Source organism: Brachionichthys hirsutus, chromosome 7 (genome assembly GCF_040956055.1).
Source record: "Brachionichthys hirsutus isolate HB-005 chromosome 7, CSIRO-AGI_Bhir_v1, whole genome shotgun sequence".
NCBI classification, from domain to species: domain Eukaryota; kingdom Metazoa; phylum Chordata; class Actinopteri; order Lophiiformes; family Brachionichthyidae; genus Brachionichthys; species Brachionichthys hirsutus.
The window spans coordinates 14348509-14357246 of NC_090903.1; positions in this window are offsets into that span (position 1 = coordinate 14348509).

Genomic DNA, 8738 nt, shown 5'->3' on the forward strand with positions numbered 1-8738 from the left:
TCATCCGTGTCCGACTCCGACATCTGGCGGCCACGTGAGCCGGAGGTGCGTTTGTTTCAGGTGGCATTCGGGAACGGTGTGACGTTAGTCGGCTGCAGGTGGAAAACACGGCTGGCTACACGGAGGGTCAAGGGAACTGCTTTTATGACTTTCATTTGTTCTCTCCGAGCACAGCGGATAGTCGCTGTGAAGTCGGCGCTGCGTTCCGATGTCTTTATATCACAGGAAAACGGATCCTCACGAGCCGCTGCCTTCTCCTAGTAAGAGGCCTGCATCGTTTTTTCTCCAGGACACTGGAGCAGCGTTAGCATCTGCTGCTGCGCTGCACAGCTGATACCCGTCATAACAACGCAGCGCGAACGCCAATATTTACCCTGAAGCCGCTGATTGGTGCCTCTCGCTCACTCTGATAGAGCTGGCCCCTCATCAAATGCGGCGTTCCCTGTGAGGGGGCGCCAGCAACTGAACCCGCAATTAGCCAGCGGCCCGCTAACATTGGCTGCACGAGGAACGGATTAGGCCAGGGTGTATTTAAAAACAGGTGCACGTTGCAACGGGCTTCACGTGGACTCGAGTAGCGCTGACGGAAGTGGGAGCCTGCGGTAATGCGTCCCAGGGAGTTATTTTAGCGTCGTTCTTGTAACCCTTAATGGTTGCATGGCTGCAGATAATGATTATTTGTTAATTACTAACCAGAACAAGTTCCGGTGTTCCGGTACCTCCACCAGCCTGAACGATCGACCCACCCTCCGCACGACGTGGAGGTAATCTCCGACCGATCTCCACAGAGCATTTTCTCCTACACCTTGGCGGAAGGTTTGGGCCCCCGATGTGGATAAATGGATGGATCTGGGAATGCTTTTTTAACCATCCTTAAGAGGCGGGTTAAGGGCATACGTTCAACGTGATTCAATCCCATAATGACCAATAAAGGGAAAAGATGCATGGCATTCCCTTCTCCTTCCTGGTGCTGCGTGACGTTATTTCCTCCTCCCCACTTTCTGCTGCGCCACAGAAGGCCTGACGGCGAAATAGAGAAGCAGCCATTGATCCCACACTCGGGTGACACTCCTGTTCAAGGAGGAATTCTCCTTCTTTCCTTCCAACTGTTCCCAAATTGGGGGACATATGGTCGAATTCGGGATAAAGGAACTGTTTTTGTCTATAAAATGCACAGGAAGTCGTCTCTCGGAGAACGTCTGAGCGCTCCTGGGTATCCACCTCCACCTCTCCTTTCCTTTCTGGTGACTTCCACGCAGGTCGGATTGGGTTCCCTGTTCCGGGGCATCCGGAGCAGCTGCCTCTCTTTTGTTCAGGTGGATTATTTTTCACTGGTGTGGTATTTGGCGTCTCTCCTCTCGGGTCCTGATGGACTTTGCAGGTTGGGAGACGGTCGCTGGTGGGGGGAGACTCGGGGAGGAAGCAACGGGAAAGGAAATCGGAGCGGTCACCGACGCAGCGACGGGGAATCTTATCGAGTTTCTGGACGGAGGCTTTAATGGACATGTGGGTTTTACTGTTTCCTCTCATGACGCAGCCCGTTACTTTAACTCCAGCTCTCCCTGTTTATCTCTGTCACTCTTCTTTATGTCGCTGAGCTGTCCATGTCGGAGGAAGTTCACATCATCCTGCCGGTTCCCATGGCAGCTGCTCAAAAGGTGCCGCAAGATTGATTTCCTCCTCCGGTAGACCCGCCACGCATTTAAACAAATCTAATTGGGATTAGATTTAGCATCACACTTTGTTGATTCCGATGGCGGATGCTAACGGCTAATGCTACAGCAACGAGGGAAGAGGATTCCTACCTTGCAGAAGGAATTCTGACCCTTTCCTGACCCTCTTTGCGCCCGTCTTTAGTTCGTAATTGATGGATGCTTCTTGCTGTATCCTGTTTCTATTCTAGAACAATGCCGTTTGTCCACAGGGATCAGTTTAATCCTAATCTGTGAGGTGTGCGGTGATTGTTTGTCTGCAGAGCCAGCGTAGGCGGCCTGTACCGGAGGAAGTGGAACCCTGTTTTAGATTAATAGAGCTGTCTGAATTCACTGGGCGGTGATGAAGCATCGTGATGAGTGAGACGCACCGCTGTCTTCCCACCTGCACCAGAAGATACTGGAGGGATTGGGAACAAATGGCCTGTGAGATAGATTGAATGGTTTTGGTCAAAGATCAAGATCTAATTCCAGTCTCGCTTAAACCCAGCTTGCGATGCTGTAATTTTCACACGCAGGCAACGTGATGTGTACAAATCAAGCGTCCCTGAAGAAATGGCCAAACCTGCGGTACAGAAGAGAGCGATCTTCCAGCGCAGGGATAATGGACGCGTGTTCTGGGAGACATCGGGGTCCTTGTGGCTTGTTTACTCCACGTCTGGCCGCTTGCGTGTCGTTAATGGTTCAGGCCTCATTACGGCCACATGCTCTGTGACTGCTGAACATTTAAAAACGGCCTTTGTTACGTCGCGTTGGACCGATTATCCAGCCACGCAGCCGGCCACCGACGGAGGTCTGCTTCCTCCGTGACGCTCTGAGGGGAGGTCAAAGGTGACGCAGCGGGAGGCGTTTAGACGGAGGCCGTCCGGACAGGTGGATGGAAGAAGGAAGGGGTAATTGCTGAATGACAGGTTTCTCAGTCTTCCTCCGTGGGGATGGCTTGAAAGCCCTGGAGGTGCAGGATGCTTTAAATCCCGGTTCCCGTCCTTGAACTTGAGTGTCTTTTTTTCTTTGTTCTTGTGGCTGCATGGATAACGGACAAACACACAAAGCAGCTTTTAGTTTTTTTCTGATCGCTGCCAGATGATTGAGCCGGACCGGAGGCCCCTTCTGATTGATGGACTGATAGACCTGCAGTATTTAGAAGGGACAGGAAGTCAGTCCTGCGGGGGGGGGAGGGGGGGTCTCCAAGGAATTATTTCCTGGCAAGAAACCAGCATTTCTTTTGTCATGAGCTTACGGGTTCCTGAAGCACAAACGAAACACTGAACTTGATTTTTGATTTGTTTTGAGGCCATCCTTTCTGTCACAGGACTAGAACAGATACCCTGAAGGGGAATAACCCACTGCTGCTTCTGTTCTGCACACGCTGTCTTCAGCTCTCTGGAGGTCACGCACAAAAACCATAAAATTACACTGATATTTTTCCCATGTCTGATTGCGTGTCCTGCAGACCCCGGGTTAGTGATGTTCATGTGAACTGTGACCACGACCAGGAAGAGATTTGGTAAGTGTATAAATTCCTGCACAGTAAAAGGAGGCCCCTCGGGTCAGCGGAGCATACTTTGACTTGGTTCTACCTGAGAGGTGACGACCTGAGGCTCCTTTTTAAGTAACAAGAAGATCCGCTGTCCCCCTGTGAAGAGTCCAGGTACTGTCTGAGAGTCGGCACTTTCCAAACTCGTTACGTAAAATGCTCATACCGGTTCGTCGTTGCTCTGGGAGCGTTTGTTGACCCATTTCTTCTTCTCTTGCATGATGGATTGGACCATTAACACGCCACTTCTTCTTAGTTTTCTTCTTTTGGCCCATCCTGTCAGGGGTCGTCCCCTCTTATTGCCTCATTTCTAATCCGATCCAAACTGGTCACTCCCAAGGGGAACCTCAGCATCTATGATTTAATAATGGACACAATGCAAACCTCCTAACCAAAAGTTAGTTTGACTTTCTCCCGTGACTCTTAAACACGACTTGACGTCTTTGACAATGGAGCTATTTGCACGTTTTCCTAAGACGATATGAGATACGATCCAGACAGCGACTGGAAGCTTTGGGTGGACATGAGTTGCAAAGACTGTTGAATGCTTTAAGCAAACACTGAGGAATTGCCATAAATCCAGCCGTGATCACAAAGCGCTCTACAGCAGAGGATGAGAACTGATATTTGAGGAGTCGGCTGCAGATTGCTTACTTTAGATGTTCAGCGGCATCAACTGATTTATTCTTTCCCCGTACGCGCTGGAGGTGCTACATTCGTTAGCGGGGTTTATATACTGTAAGACAGAAATGTTTGAGTTTATGGGAACAGTCCTACCAGCCCCAAGATTTAAGTCAACCCTAAGGAGAAGAAAACGGCTTTACAAAATACTGAAGCAATTATCACAGAAAACATTAAAGGAGCGGCGTGGAAAGATCTGTTCACTGGGATGGAGCCATTTCTCCTTCAAATTAAGTGTTTACCTCCTTTTATTTTCGCTGAACGTTGATGTCGTGCTATATAATTTACAACAATCGACTTATTCAGACATAAAGAGAATGTAGATCAGAGCATCTCCATGACAGGTGAACAGTCCAAAAAAACCAACGAAATCTTTGGCTAATGAAGTTATCGGTGACGAGGACTCATAAAACCAAATTAATGACAGTTTGACATCAGCAGTCTCTGCAGGGACGACAGAGTCAACAACAGATGCGTACGAGACACGCTGGAGAACTCGTCCAATGTGCTTCGTGACTGCAGGCCAAGAGGCTCTCGGAGGGACTAGAGCAGTCTCGGACCATTTCACAGCAGGAACTCCGAGCTCTTGGAAAAGACAAACCTAAAGACAGGGACACGGAGGGGGCGGTATTTTTCTTAGCCGTGGAATTTCCAGCGACACGTATAGACAGAAGACGGCTAATGCGATGTTTCACTTTCCCACCAGGGCATCTCGAGCGAGTGCGACCGATGGCTCGGGCTAGCATCGTCCCAAAAAAAAAGTCTGTGGAGCATTTCTACGACAGCTTTGATGTAGCATCCAGGTACATTTTGCTACAGGAAGTGCAGTTTTCTACTCTAGCGCACTCAATTTTCTTTAAAAATGTGTAATGGAGCTCACCTCCACATGCAGGTGGGTCTTTCCCGCCGTCTCCCTTATGAACGCCTCAGCTGAACTGTGGACGGAAGCTTCGGGTGTTTGCCGAATATAATTTGAAATGTTTTACTGCTGGACAGAAGCAGCTGTCCAGCAGGGTGGAGGGGGGGGGGGGGGGGGGGGTTGGCTGCAGACCTGGTCCAGGTGCTGCACAGCAGGTGGTTCTGCAGCGCACAAATCAAATCCATCCTGTCTGCTTTATTACACCCGAGTCTCTTTTCTGTGAATGTGCATGAAAGATTTTTGGAATAATCTGTTGTTCACATGCGAAACGACTGCCAAGGTCAGAGGTCATAGAGATCCGTGGGTGTGTTGGAGCGACGGGCGTGCCTACGGTGCTTTAGATGTGGAACCTCTGCGACCGCTGACGATTACTCAGGAAGCAGAGATGAACTCGAACACGAGATTTCCAGAAATAGGAGCGCGGACTCGGGAGTCATTAGAGTGCGTTTAGGGCTAATGCTTTCCTCGTGCGCTCAAAGCTGAGACGCACGGGAAACGTTCGGGAGGTTACCTTGACATTAATTCAGTGAGCTATCATCGCCGCGTCAGGTTAAAAAACATACAGAAGCAGCCCCGAACGGCCGTGGACCCGGAGCGAGCGGGGCTCGTGGCGTATCTGGATCTGCAGAATTTCCTCATTATCAACACAAGCAATGAGGAAATCCAGCGTTCGAACGCTGCTTCTGTGATTCCAAGGATTTTATTGTCTCTCGCTGCGTCACATGGCGTTTTTCACGGATTCTTTCTTGTCAGGGTTATCAGTTTAACGCTGGGGTTGACGATCTGGAGACGTGAGGCACAAAAGGAGGCAGCTGCTTCGTTCTGAGGACAATAAGATTATTGTATTTTTATTTTTTTTGCATCTTCACTTCAAGGACACGACGGTAGCCGTGGCTTTCCTCTCAGGATGCATCTTTCGACTTTCGGCCATGAACTGCACTAAAGATGTTTTTTTTTTTTTTTCATTATTCGCATCCCTGCTAGGAATAATGACAGAAAACTAGTCACAATGAGAATGCGTTCGGTCTAAAATGGAAAATTTAAATACTTGAGCGCGACCCAGATTCCTATACGTTCAATTCACCCACCAAAAATCAGTCAGGAAGGGGTCCGATGTGAACCATCATCCAGAATGAGGTCGGGAGAAATACATTTTAACATTGAATCCCATTTATGGATTCAAAAATAAATTTACACAACTCTGATTCACTTTGACTTTTCATGGTTGGTGTATAAAGATACCTAGAACCTTTTGATGATGATCCAGATCACCGTGTGGACGGTGTAGATCCAGTTAGGAGGGGAATGAGCTGCTTGGTGGAGGTCTGTGCTCTGAGTGTGTCTCTATTTCTTTTTTTTATTCCCCATCAGTTTGCATTTTCAAAGTTATTTCAATCAACATTTCTTACCTATTTTATCTTGTAAATAAAGTGAACTAACTTTGCTTCTGATTAATTTAACGACGCTTCTACGTGTGACGCCGGCTGCGCTGCACAAGGATCTTCAGATTATTCTAGCATTGTGTGCTTTGGCTCCGGCCCCCCGGTCTCCACCGTATTCTCTCACACTGACGGTAACATCATTTTCGGAAACCTTCCGGGGGGGCGGCCGTTCAGTCGTCGCTCCTCTTTGGGAGCTGCTGCCTTTTCAAACTACAAGGTGGCGCCTGATCAAGGTTGACTCCCGCTGGAATGAATGAGCGCCACCTGGCTGGAGGACGAGAGTGGAAGAAATGATGAGCCTGTCCCACTGGTGGGCCGGGTCTGTGTGTCCCGGGACGTCTCCAACGCTGCAGGGAAGAGGCCGGGAGACGAATGTTCCCGCTAAAACGACTCGTTCACACCAATCAAAGCTCCATTTGTATTCGGCTCGCTAACCCCCCCCCCCCCCATGAGCCCTTTGTGTTTCATACAGTATTCATCACCTGCTCTGGATTCCACGCAGATGCTGACGCTTTAAAAGAGACGTACCCGTCAGAGATGCACTTAAGCTGTCGTTCATGCTGACTAATGAGCCAACCAGCCGTTGCCGGAATCGCCACCCACAAACTGCTGCAGCGGCCATTTTAAAACGATGACGAGCACCTGAGTCAACAGAGCGGCTGCTCGGACGTCGGCACGCTGCAGCCCGGAGACGATGACGCTGCTCGGACGTCGACTTCTCTCAGAAGCCGTTCCAAAAGTGGGTGATTAGTCAGCGAGCAAACGAAACGACCCGGCACCGCTCATGGTGACGCAGCGGTCCGAGTCGTGTGTCGTAGTCTCTGACATGCTTCCTGACATTCCCGGAACATCAGCTGCCCGTACCAGAAGGGTGGATCCATTTCAGTCTGGGCAGCTTTGAGCCGCTCCAGGCGGGACAGCCGTCCCAGATTCTAGCCTCCTGTCATCCGTCCACGGGTCGGGGGGAGGGGGGGGGGGGGTTGATGCCAGCTTTTGTTCCATCCCATCCTTTCCAATGGAAGAACTCTCTGGAGGTCACTTCAGTAATTTCTCCATACTCTTCTGTGTTGTTTGTTCAAACATGGCTGCAGCCTCCTCTTTATCCCTCCGAGGCGTCGGCTATTGTTCATGGGGGCAGTTAACCAAGGCCTTTTAACCCTGTTTATTTTGCCCCTTTACCCCATACTGGGTGTCTGCCAGGTCAAGCAGCGCCCCCCCCCCCCCCCCCCCCCAGCAGTGCAGAGAATTTCACACTGAAGTGAAAGTAGCATCAGAACAACTTCAACAGCCTTTTGATGCAAACCTGGTGGTTTATTTTCTTCATCATCATCATCATCATCACAGATATTTACAGACTGCTCCGTTAACCAGCCGTAAATCAAAGGATGTGAAATCCAATGGAGAAGGGATTCATCTTGTATGTTCTGACAGATCCATTGTGAGCTTTGTCTTTTTGATGCATTAATTTCGGACGTTGTTTCTCTGGTCGGATAATCTCTGCCTGACAACCGTCGTCATGTCCTTGCTCCTGATAGACGTACACTAAAATAAAAATAAAAACCCTGTTCTCGGAAAGGAAAGCAGAAGATGCCCCGATAAGTCAAAGAATGAAGTTCAAGGAAAAAACAAGATTCCTCAATCTGCTTCCCGCGATGAACCGACCAGTAACGTGCGGAGAGGAGGCGGCGTGACGGAGGAGCGCCTGCGTTCGTGACTCCACCTGCAGGGTCAGTCTCTCTGAAGCGCTAACAAATCCTCCTGGGAGTCTGGGAAGGAGAGAGGAAAATAGATCTGCTTCAAAATGTAATCCCCAGCCCTCAAAGCATCCTGGAAATCCATTGACGTGTTTATGTAATCCAACCAACCAACCAACAAACAAACGAAGGAACCAGTGAGTTACCAGCATGTTTCCAGTAACGAAACTCGGACCAGAAGGAATTCACATTCGGGCGTTCCTGATGATCGCTGTAAAATCAGATGAGTGTGTCCGCAGGTGGTGCTGACAGGAGGGCAGCAAAGGATCATGGGAGTTGTTGTCTACACAGTCTTCATGTTTACAGACGGCGTGCTTTATTGGGTCGCATTCTTTGATTTGACTCCTCATTGACTCTTTCAGGTAATAACAGGTGTTGAAATGAAATCTTGAATAAAACACTACCGGTGTGTACAGTGTATGTGTGTATATGTATATGTTCCATCTTTATCTTGACATTAAAGAATCCAATTTTTTTTAATGTGAAATGATATAGTTTGCATTGTTTCCGTGTTTAATAAATAATTTAGAGCTCGTTTTCTTGAGGATGGATAATATCGTTACTTCGCTGAACAAACAAAACCCCGACGGTGGGCTAACATCTGCCGTCACCATGACAACCATCTGACAGATGGGGATCAGGAGCCATCATGCTAATCACGGAACACGCGGGGCGGATCTCTGATGCACACCT